The 17,342-nt window shown below is 41.2% G+C and overlaps 1 pseudogene; it reads right to left on the reverse strand.

Annotated features, from left to right (window-relative positions):
- Positions 1 to 8,385: 8,385 nt before the first annotated feature.
- Positions 8,386 to 17,342, reverse strand: part of LOC119516073 — a 60,368-nt pseudogene continuing 51,411 nt past the window's right edge.

The following is a 17,342-nucleotide window of genomic DNA, read 5'->3' on the forward strand; positions in this document are numbered from 1 at the left end:
GAGCCAAGTATGTGCTTGTGCTTTGCAGGCAATATGATCATTGTGAAGAACTGGAGACTTTGATCCATGTGTTTTTTTTCCCACACAAAAATCCTTCCAAGCTAGGGACTTCCAGTCCTAAAGACCTTCACATCCTTCCTTCCATGGCCATGCTGGTGGTTGTAGTGACAGGCACAATAAAAACTTTTCACTTTAACAGCACTAGCCTAGGAGTTACCAAAATAAAACACTGTGTTTCATCACAATTGTTCCAGGTGAGGTTGTTAAACACCCATGAACTGTGGGAGAATCCTGTATGCCAAACCTTTTCCAGGCCAGCCTGAAGATTATTTCCTGATCGATGAGCACAGACGTTTGTTTTAACCAGCCGTGAACATCCTTGTGGACTCTCCTATCTGGTCTGCCTCATGTGGTGTAATCACTATCAATCTCCACATTCTGGCTCTGAAAGTCTCCTGATTTTTCCTACACAGGAACCTCCTGTGTTTGTGTAAATGAGCAGGTAAGTGCATAAATGTGTTTTAAGCTCTGTCGGTGTTTCCAAGAGAGCATCCGAGACCCCAGACCTCTTTGAGGAGGCTGCTTTATTAGGAGATAGGAGAGAGGACCCTGAGGTCATCAATGTGCTAAGAAGCAGGAGGAGGAAGAAAAGAGAGAAAGAAGTTTGGAGTAAGACACACAGGATTGCAAAATTGTAGGAAGAGGAAGGAATGTTGAAAGTGGACTTCTGGGAAGAATTCTGAATAAAACACTGAACCATTGCTGAAAGCTGAGAATAAAGATCTGTGTCTTGCTCACAGGGATCGGGAGCAGGGTGGGTATGGCCTTAGAGGATGGGATCTATACCCACAACTGCTAGTAACACAGGGAAATTGCCCTCCCCCAAGGGGAGGATCAAGACTTGAGTCCTGTATTCAGAGAAAACCAGACAGAGCCCTCTCTTTCTTTAATGCCACAGTTGATAAAGATGACAAAAGGGATTATTAAGTGTGTCTGAACCCACACTCAGAAATAAGAAATATATGTATGTATGTATTAGAAATATATATTATATATGAATAGTTTACTATATATAAACACATTTCACTATATATAATTAGATTTAGTTATTTCATAACAAAATATATATTTATGGTTAATACTAATGTATATATTTACAACGGAAGTCATGTTAAATGCAGTCATAGAAAGGATCAGCATGAGGCAGAGAAAGAAGCCATGGGAGAAGCAAGAAACTGTAAGTCAATGGAACATGGAAGAGAAAAGAGAAGACACTACCATGTGCTTTGCCACGAGACAGAAAAGCCAAGGAATGTCAAAGATTGCTCACAAGCCAAATGATACAGACTCAGGAGGAAGCAAGCCTTCTAGCTTCTGAAACCATGAGCCAATGAATTTCTGTTGTTATGCCAACCCATTACATGGTATGTGTTTTAGCACTAAATAAACTAAAACAATCTCCAAAAACCTATCTGGGAGCCAACAGAGATGCTTAGAAATGCTTGGAGATGCACACAAATGGACACTTGGAGATGCTAAACTAAGAGATGGAACCCAGAGTTTGCCCAAGAGAAGCTAAGAGAAGACTCCCAGATGCTTAGAGAGAAAGCCACTGGAATCAGAAGCTGAAAGCAATGCAACCCAGGAGCAAAAGACCAGCGGACACCAGTCACAGGCCTTCCCAGCTGACAGAGGTGTTCCTGACACCATCGTCCTTCCCTCAGTGAAGGTATCCTCTTGTTAATGCCTTAGTTTGGACACTTTTATGGCCTTAGGACTGTAAATTTGTGACCAAATAATGGCACCTCTAGCAAACTGAAACAGATTTTGATACCAGAGAAGTGGAGTGCTGCTGAGTTTGCAAATACCAAACATGTTGAAACAGTTTTTTAAGTGATAAGGGGAAGATTCTGGAAGAATTATGAGGAGCTTGATAGAAAAGGCCTAGATTGCCTTGAAGAGACTGCTGACAGAAACATGGATTCTAAAGATACTTCTGATGGGCCTTAGACAGAAATGATGAATGTGTCATTGCAAACTGGAGGTAAGGCAACCTTTGTTTAAAAGTGGCAGAGAATTTGCCAAAATTGAGTCCTGGTGTTGGATGGAAGGCAGAATTTGAAAGTGACAAGCTGGGATACTTCGCTGAAGATATCTCCAAACTAAATGTTGAAAATGCAGCATGGCTTCTCCTTGAAGCTTTACAGTAAAATGCTAGAGGAAAGAGATAAGCTGAGGACTGAACTCTTGGGTACAAAGAAACCAGAAATTGACAGTCTGGAAAACTCTCAGCTTCCAGAAAGTGAAAACCCAGAAGCTACAGCCCCATGTGTGGATTTAACAGAACCTGGAAACAGCCAGCCATTTCAGAACAAACCAGGATTGGAGATGGAGTTATCCAGAAAGGATGTGTGGAAAGTCCTATTGTCTGATGGGTTCAACTCCTGTATGCTGCATGCCAAGCCAACAAATTTTTTGTGAGATCTGTATAGATGGAACCACTGCCAGTCTGAACTAAAAGTGACAGATTGAAGGAAAAATTTCTTCGGAGAAGGCAGAACCATGGAAGCCAAGGCCTAAAGCCAAGAAATTCCGGGCAAGTAGAGCAGAGCAACCCATGTACATGGAAAGGTTTCTTGCTATGGCAATGGGAATGTTTATCCTGTGACTGTCCCTCCTTTGTATTTTAGTAGCAGATAACTTGTTCTAAGTTTCACAGGCCCGCAGCCAGAGGAGAATTTTGCCTTAGAACAAACCATGCCTGTAACTGATTTTGATAAGATCTTGTACTTACCTATTGTTACTGAAATGATTTAAGCTTTTGTGATATTGTGATGGAATGAATGTATTTTGCATTTGGAAAGAACATGTCTTTCTGGAGTCCAGGGGGGTGGAGTCCAGGGGGGTGGAGTCCAGAGGGGTTTCTCCTGGAAAAGCCATGTTCTTTACTGCAATCTTGTGGGGGGGGGGGGCAGAATTATTAGTCTTTTGATTAGGGTGTGACCTGTTGATTAGATTATTTCCATGGAGTTGAGTCCCCACCCATTCCGGGTAGGTCTTAATTAGATCACTGGAGTACTTTAAGAGACTCAGGAAGAGAAACAAGAGCCAGAGCCAACGGAGATTCTTAGAAATGCTTGGAGATGTGGACAGAAGGATGTTTGGAGATGCTAAGCTAAGAGATGAAGCCCAGAGTTTGTCACAGAGAAGCTAAGGGAGGGCTCCCAGATGCTTAGAAAGCCACTGGAATCAGAAGCTGAAAGCAATGCAATCTGTCCTCTTGTTGATGCCTTAGTTTGGACACTTTTATGGATTAGGACTGTAAATTTGTAACCAAATATGCCCCCTTTTAAAGCAAAAACTAAAATATCTGCTTGGGGCTGGAAAGCCTCTTATAGAACAGATTGATACTCTGTCCACAGCTTATAGCAACGATTGTTGGAACACTTGATACTAAGCAGATTTTTAGAGAACATTTTCTAAGTTAGTTATTTATTTATAAGTTGGGTATAAATTTTCATCACTACTGTTTATATTTTTTCTTTAGCATTGTGGAAATAGAACAGAATTTGCAATAACAACACAAAAGGATTAGTGCGGTCCACTTTTGCAGAACATATGACTTTAGAGTGGAAGAACCCAAACACAATGAGGTAGTGAGGAGGGCACATTGGCCAACATCTTGGGTGGAATAGTGGAGCACCATAACTGGGTAGGGTTTTCCCTCCACTTGGGTCTCAGTTGGGGGTAATAGGCCTGATTGAGGCTTCTAGTAAATGCGAGCCTACTGGTTGAGGTTCCTGGTTAAGAAAAGGGTAGAGTATACACTCACATTTTCATTTTTAATAATGGAATCCATTTTTCAAATAAAAACTCTCATGGAACCCTATATTAAAAAAAAGAAAAGAAAAAAAAGATACAGCAAGCCTATTTGCTCTGTCAAAACAGATATGGGAAATCTTGGCACTTTACCCACTTGTTTCCCACCCCCAGCTCCTAAAAGCTCCTGGGACATCAAACTCATGTCTAAGGCGCAAAGCAGGGCTCCATAAAGCAGGAGTGCTCCAAGCTGGCTACACACAAATATCTCCTGGGGAATTTGTTTAAATACAGATTCCTATGCATATGACCCAGAGATTCTGAACCATTCTCCCACACCAGAGTATAGACTTTCCCACTTAGAAGCTGTGCCTGCAAGCATATGCACCAGGCACTGTTTGGATGCTCCATTTTGTTCTGCATTAATAAACTTTGTTTTTAGAGCAGTTTTAGGTATATGGAAAAATTGCACAGAAAGGAAAGAGAGTTACCATATAACTTCCTCACACCCACACACACATCCCACACACATAGTTTCCCCTATTATTAACATTGTGCCTTAGTGTGGTACATTTGTTACATTTGATGAACCAATATTGATACATTACTAGTAATTGAAGTCTATAGTTTATGTTAGGGTTCCCTCCTTGTGTTGTACAGTACCATGTGTTTTGGCAAATGGGTAATATCATGAATCCACTATTATAGTATCATATGGAATAGTTTCACTGTCCTAAAAATGTCTTGTGCTCCTGTTTCTCCCTCCCTGCCTCCCCTAGAATACTTGCCAACCACTGATCTTTTCATGGTCTCCATATCTCCACGTGTCTTTTCCAGAATGTCATATAGTTGGAATCACACAGTATGTAGCCTTTTCAAACTTACTTCTTTCACTTAACAATATGCTCAATTATTTTTATCTTTGAATAATATTCCATTGTATGGATGGCTGTATCACAGCTTAGCTATTCACCTGTTGAAGGGCATCTTGGTTGCCTCCATTTTAAGCAGTTGTGAACAAAGTTGCAATAAGCATTTGTATGTAGGTTTTGAGTGGACATATATTTCAACTCATTTGGGTAAATATCTAGGCGTGCAATTGCTGGATCGTATGGTAGGACTACGTTAGCTTTGTAAGAATCTGCCAAGCTGTCTTCCAAAGTGACTGAACCATTTTGCATTCCCACTCAACAATGAATGAAAGTCCCTGTTGCTCCACATCCTCACCAGCATTTGGTGGTGTTGGTGTTTCAGATTTTAGCCATTCTAATAGGTGTGTAGTGGTATTGTACGGTTGTTTTAATTTGCATTTCCCTAATGACACATGACGTTAAGCATCTTTTTATATACTTATTTGCCATTCCCATGCCCTTTATGTCTGTTCAGCTGTGTTGTCCTGTTTTTAATTTCCTTGTTTGCTTTCTTGTTGTCATTTTAAGGGTTCTTTGTACATTTTAGATACAGGTTCTTTGTCAAGTATGTGTTTTATGAATATTTTATCTGATGTTCATGGTTTGTCTTTTCATTTTCCTACCAATGTCCTTTGCAGAGCTCGTGTTTTCTTTTTTATTTTATTTTAATGAAATAGAACTGACCATTTTTTCCTTCATGGGTTGTGACTTCTGGAGTTGTATCTAAGTATGTTAGGAAATGAAAAGGCAAGCCACAGAGTGGGGGAAAATATTTGTAAAACCTGTATCTGATAAAAGATTTGTATCTATAATACAAAACCCTTAAAATCAATTTAAAAAAATTGACTTAAAAAAAGTAGGCCAAAGTTTTGAGCAAACACTTCACCAAAGAAGATATATGAATAGCAAATAAGCACATAAAAGATTATCAACATCATTAGTCATTAGGGAAATGCAAATAAAAATCACAATGAGATACCAGTATACACCTATAAGACTGATCATACCATGTGTTGATGAAGATGTGAAGGAGTGGGTCTCTCATGCATTACTGGTGGGGTTATAAAATAGTACAATTACTTGGGAAATACTTCGGTAATTTCTTAAAAAGTTAAATACAAACCTTCTATATAATTAGCAGAAATGAAAGCATGCATCTATTCAAGGACTTTAATGTGATCATCCTGAGCTGCTTTGTTTTGTAATAGCTTAAAACTGGGAACAAATCAAGTGTCCATTTAACAGGCGAGTGCACAAATAAATTGTGGTTTCCCCACTGAAGGTAATATTATTCAGTATTAAAAAGGAATGAACTATTGATATACATGGCAACATGGATGACCCTCAGAATAATTTTGGCATGTGAACCAAACGAAAAAGACTACACTCTGTGTTTTAGTTTGTTTTGCTAAAACACAATAAAACAAATACAATGGTTTTGTTCAGCAACAGCTTATTTATTGGGTCCCGGTCCCAGAGGCTAGAAGGCTTGTTTCCTCCCAGGGTCAGCATCTCCAGCTTTCTGAGCTTTTCTGTCACATGGTAACGAATGGAGCAGTGTCCTCTCCCTTCTCTTCTGGATTCTGTTGACATTCAGCTTCCTGCTGCTTCTCCCTGTGGATCTCTTTTCTGCGGCTTTCCCCCTCAGCGCCTCCAGTAATAGGATTAAGACCCATCCTGATTCAGCTGGGCCACAAGTAACCTCATCAAAAGGCCCTGTTGACAATGGGTTCACACCCGCAGGAATGGATTCAGATTAAGAACATGTTTTTTCTTGGGTACATAGCTCTAAGCTGCCACCCTATATGATTCAATTTATGTAAAATTTTAGAAAATGCAAATGAATTCATAGTGCCAGGAAGCAGATGAGTGATTGCTGGGGATGGGGTCATTCCAGAAAGGCAGTAAGGGAGGGACTGATAGCCAAGGTCTGTGGGGAAACTTCTGGGGGTGACAGATGTGTTTATTATCTTGATGGTGAGGATGGTTTTATATCCCAAAAACTATCAAACTGTACATTGTAAGTAAGTGTGGGTTATTATATGTCAATCGTACCTCAAAAAGTTTTTGAAAGTGTTATCAGGAAGCAGAGCCCCTATACTCATTACTCAGCAAACCTTTACTAATTGTCTCCTCACCCTTCTCTTGTCCAAGTCTTCTCCTTGTTTCCTGTTCACACCTTGAATGCATCAGATTAGTTGCTTTAATTTTAATTCCCCAGTTTAATAATTAGTGATACTTATTTTTGTTTTATGAATTTGTGCAAATATGAAAGGCAGCAATAATTAAGCACACCTGAGCCTCTGGAGACACTTAGGGACCCTGGGCTGTTGTAATCAATGCTGATACTCTTGATTATGAGGATTGTGTTTCTCAAAGCACCATGCTAAAAATGAGCATTTCTGGGCCTCAGTACAACCTACTGAATCAGAATCTCCAGGACGGGATCCTCAGGTAAGCATTTTAAAATAAGAATTGCAGGGGATTCTTAGGTACAGTGAAACTTGAAAACAGCTGGACTCCCTTTGCCTTTTGCTATGACTAGTTATTCACTTGGATATGTTTCTGTCCTCTGTACTACAGCTTGGCAAACTTTTCTATAAAGGGGCAGATAAATATTTTCGGCTTTGTGGTCCATATGGTCTAGGTAGCAACTACCTAACTGTGCCGTAGTGGCAAGAAAGCAGCCATAGAAAACACTTAAATAAATGAACGTGGTTGCGTTCCAATAAAACTTTATTTACAAAGCAGGTGATCAGATGGACAATTAGGCAGGGGGTATATTTTTTGGAGTCCTGCTCTAGACAGTAAATGAATGCCACCTATTCAATAGCCAATAATGTCCTGTTGGTTTTTTTTTCTTTTTTTTTTTAATCCAATAAGAAGCCATAACTTTATTAATGATAGAAACAGTACAAATTTCAAACCAAGCTGCAAGTTACTCTTTTGAAACATCAAAAAATGTCATTTTCAGATGGTGTTCTAATTTGCAAATGCTGCTGCAATGCAAAACACCAGAAATGGATTGGCTTTTATAAAAGGGGGTTTATTTGGTTACACAGTTACAGTCTTAAGGCCATAAAGTGTCCAAGGTAATGCATCAACAATCAGGTACCTTCACTAGAAGATGGCCAGTGGCATCCAGAAAACCTCTGTTAGCTGGGAAGTCATGTGGCTGGCGTCTGCTCCAGAGTTCTGGTTTCAAAATGGCTTTCTCCCAGGATGTTCCTCTCTAGGCTGCAGCTCCTCTTCAAAATGGCACTCTCAGCTGCTCTTGGGGTGTCCTCTCTTAGCTTCTCCAGAGCAAGAGTCTGCTTTCAACAGCCATCTTCAAACTGTCTCTCATCTGCAGGTCCTCTCTCAGTTCCTGTGCATTCTTCAAAGTGTCCCTCTTGGCTGTAGCAAGCTCACTCCTTCTGTCTGAGCTTATACAGGGCTCCAGTAAACTAATCAAGGCCCATGCTGAATGGGCAGGGCCACATCTCCATAGAGACTATCCAATCAGAGTCATCACCCACAGTTGGGTGGATCACATCTCCATGGAAACACTCAAAGAATTACAATGTAATCAACACTGATATGTCTACCCACACAAGATTGCATCAGAGATAATGGCGTTTTGGGGGACATAATACATTCAAACCGGCACAGATGGTTACATAGTTAATTCCATAATAGCATTTACAATATCATTGCTGTTGTTTTTCAGGCTCAGACTGCCTTTGCTCTTGGCACATTTGCTTGTGACATGACCAGTTCTATGTCCTTAACTTACACACCTGTTTCATCAACCTCTTCCTCTTCACTCTCCTCTTGTACAGTTGAAGTCCATGTGTTTTCTTGAATGTTTGAGACAGCTTCACCTTGTACTTTGAATTTCTCAGCAGCTGCTTGTTGTGCTTGTTGAGATAAATCCTCAATCTTGGCTTCCCCAAAAACTGTGTAGATATCTGAAGCTGGGCTTTTGTAGACATCTGGCTCTGTGATGACAGAGGATATTCTTACACTTCCGGATAGTGACTCTAGTAATCCCTGTAACCTGTCGGAGACCCAGTTTGGACATAGCCTTCCATGCCTTCTTTTCGCTCCAACTCTGTTTTGCTTTACTGACTGGTTCTTCATCAGTTTCAGCTGCTGCTGCCAGCTGGGCCTGTTGTGGTTGCTTCTGTAGAATCCTGTTCCTCCAGCTCTGGTACTGATTCATCACTGTCAGATTCTGTTCCAGACCCTGTCTCAGCCTGGGGCTGTGGCAACTCCTGCTCTGTAGCAGGGACAGTTTCTGTGGAGTTCACCAGGCATTTTGTGCTGTGAACGCAGAACCAAGATGGTGGCAGAAAGAGATGGAGTGAGAGCGTGACCCACGCCAGTTGCAAAAGGAAGCCTGGCCAGGAGAGTTCCTGTGGGGTTTTACATACCCTGCAGTTGAGAACAAGAGGTGATCCCCTGAGGTTTGAATTTGGAGCAATGGTTCCTAGTTAAGTACCAGTGTAGTGGTTTTCAATGCAGATTGCTGGGCCCAACACTCTTAGGTCTGACACTCTTAGGTCCACAGCTGACCCAGATGTGCCGTAAAGGATGGATATCCTGGTAGCAGAATGTGGCTCAGCTATACTTGGGTCCACTGAAGTCATCTATGCTTTGTTCCAGGTAAATTGCAGCCCATGTAGCTGCACCCACAACCTTCCAGGAAAAATTTCTGTTTTCATTACTTGTTGAATGAAGTCCAAGTGAACAGGAAAACTCACCTAGAGCCAACCTAGACCCCAACCCTGGAGGGAAATGAAGGCTGAAGGACTCTCATTTAGAAACTTGAATGGCCCTGGGAGCCAGACAGCCACTGAGCTCAGCTCTGCTTAGCCTTTTCCCACGTCCCAGGCCCATTTCCTCACCCCTGCACCATCTCCTGAGGACATGATTCAGTGCTTGACAAGTGGATGCTGAGAAAAATGAGGGTACAAGTTGCAGCACTGCCACTTCTAAGCCAGGCCATCTCAGGCAGCGTGCAAGAGATTCTTCTTTCTGAACCTCAGTTTCTCAGTTTTCAAAGCTGTGGATGGGAGAAATAAACATAGAGTTGCCTGAACATTGAACAAAATGACTGAGGTGAAAGCATCTGTTTCAAGGATGCTTCTTGAAAAACATGGGTGCTCTGTTGATGTCAGCTTTTATAGTTACATTTCAATAATAGAGTCCACTGGAGGCTGATCAGAGTCTAATATTATTAGTACTTTATTATTTATTGCAGTGAAACATATACAACTCAAAATTTCCCATTTTAATCACTCTCAAATATTCAATACAGTGGTGTTAATTATATTCACAAAGTTGTGCCACTATCACCAACATCCTTTTACCCCAACTTTTTCACCACCTCAAACAGAAACTCTGCCCTAGTACCCTGTAATCTGTCTCTATGAAATTTGCTTCTTCTAGGTATATCATATAAGCAAGATCATACAGTATTTTTCTTTCTGTGTCTGGCTTATTTCACTCAACACAATGTCTTCAAGGTTCATCCATATTATATCATGTATCAGAACTTCATTCCTTTTTATGTCCAAATATTGAGCATTATTGTTAATAAATCTTTTGTTTTCAAATAGTTTTAAGTTTATAGAAAAGCAGTGAAGATAGTGCAGAGAGCTCACATGTACCCCAGCCAAATTTTCCCTACTGGTAACATCTTATTTTAGTATGGTGCATTTGTCACAGCTAATGAACCAGTATTGGTACATTATTATTGACTGAAGACCATATTTGTACAGATTTCTTCAATTTTCCCCTAAAGTCCTTTTTCTGTCCCAAGATCCCATCCAGGAAATCACATTATATTTAGTCATCATGTCTCCTTAGACTCCTCTGGGCAGTAACAGTTTCTCAGACTTCCCTGAGTTCCATGGCTGGGCAGTCTTGAGGATGACGGTTTGGCTGTTTTGTAGACTGTCCTTCAGTTTGTGTCTGTCTGATGTTTATCTCAGGGTTAGACTGGGGTTATGTGTACTATTTTTATTTTTCTTGATGATTTTAATTTTTCTTCTTTCTGATGGTTTCCATCCAACGTCATTCAGGTTCTCAGATGAGGGACCCGTGGTAACTTGCATGGCTGCCTTAAATTACTGAGAATAACTGAGCGAGGAGGGGGAAATGTGCCATTATTTAGAAAGCCAGAGCATCAGTACCAAACAAGAATAAGGTGGAAGTGTAATATCACGATGCAGAGCTTGAGTTTGCAAATAAAAATGTGGCTCTCGCTTGCTGTGCAAGTGCTTAAAGTAAAGTTCATTTGGGACTTTGTCCCAGGAATGGGTACAATATAACTGTTTTTACTAATTCCCTAACCATAGACTGTACATATTAATTTAAAGTTCTAACTCATGGCTCATCGCCATTCCATAATTTGCAAGCAGTTTACTTCTCTGTGTCATAAAATTTAAGCAACAAGCTACTTCTTCAAGGTCAGTTAGCACAAACCTGACAGATCTGAGTCAGCCCATCAATTAAATGTGGCAAAATGAGATCCAGGTGGACAATCTGTTGTATTCAAAAGTCTGAAATGAAATATGACTACCAAATGATACAGAAAATTTCAGCAGCTACAATCCAGCTAGATCATTTACAAAATGTTGCCTGCATTGGGGTAACATCTGTTATAAATGCCAGAGATACAGTTGCTATTAGACTGTATAAAATGTCCTTTAAGTAAAAACATCACACTTCTTTACCCAAGTATTGTCAGGAGCCAGGACATTTGCATATTATTGCAAAACGTATGCTGTCCAGAGTGTGTGTTTGACAGAATTTGATGAAGTTAAAGCCAACATCGATAACTAAATAGAAAGGAACTATTCTTGGCTTCTTTCACACACACTCTCTCTCTCTGTCTCACACACACACACACACACACACACACACACACGCGCGCACACACACACACACACACAGAACTCCCACTGATGGGAACAATGATGACACATGCATATCGAAAGCCAAGTATTTGCTCAAGTTCTTAAGAGTGAAAAATATATTTTCCTCATCTGTAAAATGAGCAGGCGGCACTAAATGATCTCCAGGGTCCCTTCCAGATTTGAAATCCTCCTGTCCCATAATTCTATTATCCCAGTCTTTGATATGGAATACTCAATAAGAAATAAGCTCAAATCAAGCCTGACAACCAAAATAGAATGTGAGGAGTCAGTCTTCCTACTCCTTGTGCACTAAGTGAATTCATGGTTTAGTGGTAATACATGCCTTGCTCTGATAAATTCCATTCTGTATCTGGTAGAAATACAAGGGAAGGGGGATGGGAGACCCCCATGAAAGTAGAGTAATGTGTAAACATGATAATACCGTTGAGCACAGTTTTGAGGGTGCTAAGTTTAATACGGGTCTGGATTTTTAAAGAAAAATACACAGCAGGAGATTTTCCAGGAGATTAGTTGGCTTTTTCCAAACTTGAACCTTGGGAACTTGATCATTGGCCCAAGAGTTCGTAACAGAATGTGCCAAGAAGAGTTGGGGGGAGCCGGGGGATGAGGAGTGTGAGGCAGAGGGGGTTTGAATTTACTTTATTCTCCTCTCTCTAATGTTTTCCCAGTATCCAACACAGCTCTGCTACTTTAACACCCAAATCAACAAATCCTGGAAGACCTACCAAGCATTTAGCGCCTATCTGGTGCTGACCTACTGCAGTTACCATGATGAAATGATGACATTAGCTGGGTCCCTGCCCTGATATAGTTGGCTGTGGGATTTCTAATCCTACCCAGCGATGCAGATCCCTGGTGCCCACAGCCCTGGGAGGCAGACACGGGTCTGAGAGGCAACCAATCCTTGACTCAGCAGATGACTGAGGACGGTCCCTTAGCATCTCAGCATGGTGGAGCCTGGAGACCAACAGCATCATATCTTCTGGGAATTTGTTAGAACTGCAGGAATCTCGGGCCCCCCCAGACCCACTGAATTGGAACCTGCTTATGAACAAGCTCCCCAGGTGATTAATATGCACATATAATTTTGAAAAGCACTGGCCTGGAGCTTCCCTACACTATCCTTTTCAGGAGAGGAAATCACATGCCAACGTTAGCTAATCAAGACCTCAGGCTTTCTGAAAGGGGGCAGGGTCCTAAACTTTATGCGACATGGCCTAAAAAAAGAAAGCTGGGGGTTTATTGGAGTCTTCCCCATGTAGGCGGGTTAATTTGAGATAGCCACTTGATTCATTTCTCAGTCATACGCAAGCAGATGTATATCTTGGGGATGTACAGACAAGGGCTTCTAAGAGAGGTGGGCTTCCTGTTGTACTTTCATGTACCGCAGGACCCTGGATGATGCTGGGTCATTGGGTGGCAAAGCATCATGCTCTGTCTCTTACTAGCATCCAACTTAACTGTGTCTTGATACCACACAGCAGGGAGAGTCCAACAGGTCACGTAATTATTTGGAGGCATTTGTATGTTTTGGCCTCTTTTTAATCTCAGGGCTACAGGTTAGGTAGACAGTTCTTCATACTGTACTCAATTTAACTCCAGAACACTTTTTACCAAATATTCACCTGAATGACATACTGAACCTTGTATGTAACATGATAATCTCCAGTAACATATAAAATTAGGTCCAAATCAGGTTGTTCATTTGAAAGTTCTGGAGCCAAAAGCAAAATGCTAAGGGGGTTAAAACAGAAACCTCACTTCTCTGGTTCATCATACTCAGGTAGAGGCAGATTCATGGAATTTTGAAACCTGAAAAAGTGCTGCGTGTAGGTCTAGAGCCTTGGAAGCAATTAAGAAGGTCATGATGAGGTAACTAAAAGAGTTACTTTCTAGTATTGTGAATGTTTGTAGCTTCAGCCTTCCAGCCAGATCACTTGCTCCTGAGTTAGGAATCATGGTTTAATGCATTTGCCATCCCACTGACCATTAGGTCCCAGTATCTTCCAGAATGAGGGTTAGATTGGGAATGTTGGTATCAACAGTCACCTTCATGGAGGTATCATCATTTCCAAGATGAAATTCTTTTCTAGGGTGTATATTTTCCTTCATGATTATTCTGTTTTCAAGAAAGAATTAAGTTTAAAACACAACCATGAAGATAGAGAGTCTACCAAAAAGCCTACTACATCCTTCAGGAATGGTTCTTCTACTCCAGAAAGGTTCTTCTCCCACCTTAGAAACAGAGAACCCAGGAACCTAAAACTTTTTTTGGCTGAATATAATTCCATCAGACATCCTTTGAGAAGAGGATACAGGTATTCAAAAAATAGAACAGTTCTTCAACATGTAGCAAACCCCTGAGTTTCCCCTTCTTCTCCTTTAAATATCACATTATCTCTATAAACATTAGTCATATTTATTTTGTCCATCTAGAAAATGAATTTACGCCTAGGTTGAAGAGACTACACAGTGATAGCTTCAAAGTAAAGCTGGGAAGAGAAGGAGCTGGGATGGAGGTAATGGAGATACAATATGTAGAGATAAGGCAAAGCGTTATTAAAAAAAAACATGATCAAAATAGAGGACAGAAAAAAGTAGCCAATGGGAAAGAGAAGGAGCACTGGGCCTACTCAAGGACGTAGCTTCAATTAGGCTTGAGTCTGTTCCATGATCCACCATCCCAACTCATTAATAAAAACCTAAATTTTTGATAAGTGGGTCCAGTATGTCAAAATAAACCCAGTGAGTGCCTCTGCTTTTCCTTCCAGCTTCAACCTTAGCTTTCTGTTGTATCAAACTAATTGACGTTCCATACACTCTCCTTTTTGAGCCTTTGTGTCTGCTCCTGACTCTGAGAAAATGGTTTTTTACCTATCTGACCCAATCTGTACTCATGCTTAAGGCCATTAGCTTCCCTGGGGCAACTTTGCTGATACTCTTGTCCTGCAAGACTGGGTTGTCCTCTCTCTCGTGGTACCCTGTGCTCATTCCTATTGAAAACTCATAAAATTGCCTGTTTGTCATCTTCCCAAATAGACTGGAAGCCCTTTGAATACAAAGACCGTCTTGCTATGGTTTGATTTCCTGGTGACGCCACATGGCTAGGATATATTAGGCACCCAACACGTATATATTGAATGAATTAATGAATGTTCTGTGATACTCATTGATCAGTGTCCTTAGATACCATTAGGTTGACATAAAGGGGCTTTTGTGTGAAAAGAAATTATTTTGTAAATTACTATTATACACATTTTTTTACATCCATCAGTTATTCTCCCTCAAAAATAAAGGGGAAAAAATCTCTGTTAGAATCACAGTTTCCTGTTCACATTCATCAAATAGTCCTTTTATGATACTGATTGGTTGGTGGTTTGTAGAGGGATTTGGGATGAGAGAGAAAAGTCAGACTCAATGATTTTTCTCTCCCTTCCACTCCAGAAGATCCATATGTGTGTGTGTGTGTGTGTGTGTGTGTGTGTGTGTGTGTGTATTTATTTATTTATTTATTTTTCTCCCTCTCTTTTCAGATTTAGGTGGGATCTCTTAGATGCTGGCACAACCCATCTCTTCTCTAACAACTCTCATCTGACTCTGAATATAATCTTTATAACCTCTCTTGCCTGACTGCATGCTCAGAGGATCTGCAAGAAAGAACAGAATCCATCAGTAGGAGGGGTGGAAAAGCACTCTGTGTGCTGAGAGGTTCTCTTTTCCTTAACCAAGTCTCCCCTGCACACACATTTCTTGCTGTCTTTTCCTAGCCCTATCTACCCTTCTTTATGGTTGAGAAATCTAGAACTGGTGCCTGAGTAATGAGAAAATTACTGCAAAACAGAAAAGCATCACTTACTGCAGAGTAATTTTTCAGTGTCTTAGAATTTACAACATGTAATATTTGCCACACAGTATTGCTGCCCTCTGACCATCTCCACCATTTCTGCAGAAATTAGATATTGTCTTTTTAAGTCATAGCTGTCTTAAAGGAAGGGGAAAAGCCCTGTAATGACAGGGCTTGGAGCATCTTAGAGGAAATTAAAAGATCACCTAGATCAAATCTCCCATTTTGTAGGTGGGTAAACTGAGGCTCAGATAGGCTTGGTGAATTGCCTAAGGGCCCCACAGAGTCTGTGCCAGGTCTTGATCATTGTAGCGGTGGTTCCCAGAGTGTGGTCCTCAGACCAGCACCTTCACTATAACCTGGGAACTTATTAGAAATGCAGACTTTAGAGCCCCACCCAGACCAATTAGATCAGAATCTCTAGGGGTGGGGCTCAAGAACCCCTGGGTTTATAAGTTCTCCAAGAGGTACCGAAACATCCTAAGTTTGAGAACCACGGCAGATACTCTACATACCATCCAAATGTTGCTTAAAACTAAAGGGCAAGTCCTGTGATCCCAAGGTTGTGTGGCCAGGGAGTAAAGAGGAGAGGAAGATTTAGTCAAGGGAGGAATGATCCAATAAGACTAAAGATACAAACTAAATAGGAAAATAAGTTAGAGATTCTGGAGCCCTAACCACATACCTATTAAAGCACCAGTCAGAGCCCACTTAGGTCTTGGACTTAAAATGGACTCTTCCCTTCAGAAAGCAGAACTTAAGAAGACAGAGGTGGATAAAGGACTATGGTCACTCCCCAACCCAGTTACTTCCTTAGCTCGAGATAGTTTGGCTGTTAAGGGATTGTGCTGGTTTGAATGTATTATGTCCCCCAGAAAAAGCCATATTCTTTGAAGCAATCTTGTGGGGCATTTGGATTAGTTGTTTGCATGGAAATATGCCCCACCCAAATGTAGGTGGTAACTCATGAGATAATTCCCATGGAGGCATGGCCCCACCCATTCAGGGTGGGCTTTGATCAGTGGAGCCATATAAATGAGCTGACAAACAGAAGGAACTCAGTGCAGCTGAGAGTGACGTTTTGAAGAGGAGCTACAGCCAAGATGGACATTTTGAAGAAAGCACAGGAGCTGCAGATGAGAGACGTTTTGAAGATGGCTGTTGAAAGCAGACTCTTGCTCTGGAGCAGCTAAGAGAGGACAAATACTCCAAGTGCAACTAAGAGTGACATTTTTGAGGAACTGCAGCTTGGAGAGGAACATCCTGGGAGAAAGCCATTTTGAAACCAGAACTTTGGACCAGACGCCAGCCACGTGCCTTCCCAGCTAACAGAGGTTTTCCGGACACCATTGGCCATCCTCCAGTGAAGGTACCTGATTGCTGATGTGTTACCTTGGACACTTTATGGCCTTAAGACTGTAACTGTGTAACCAAATAAACCCCTTTTATAAAAGCCAATCCATCTCTGGTATTTTGCATTCCAGCAGCATTAGCAAACTAGAACAGGGATGTAACCAAGAATTAAGCTAGTGAGAACTGGACTAAGTCCTGTTCAGTTAGAATGCAACTGATAGCTTCAAAAGTCACTGGTCACCTCTGTGTCCCTCCATGGGTGGGGCTCATTCTGTCCTTCCTTCATGAGGTGGAGAATATGGCTTCCTTCTTATGGTAGAGCATCTCCAGGCTTTTATCTTCATGCCACATTTCCTAAGCAATGAGAACAAACTTGTTTCACAGCTTCTGGATACCAAAGCTTATGGAAAAAACCCTCATCAGTCCAGCTTGGCCACATAGCCACAAGGCCACAGTTTGGACCAGATTCCATAGACAGACAGACAGAAG

This window comes from Choloepus didactylus, chromosome 19 (genome assembly GCF_015220235.1).
Source record: "Choloepus didactylus isolate mChoDid1 chromosome 19, mChoDid1.pri, whole genome shotgun sequence".
NCBI lineage: Eukaryota > Metazoa > Chordata > Mammalia > Pilosa > Megalonychidae > Choloepus > Choloepus didactylus.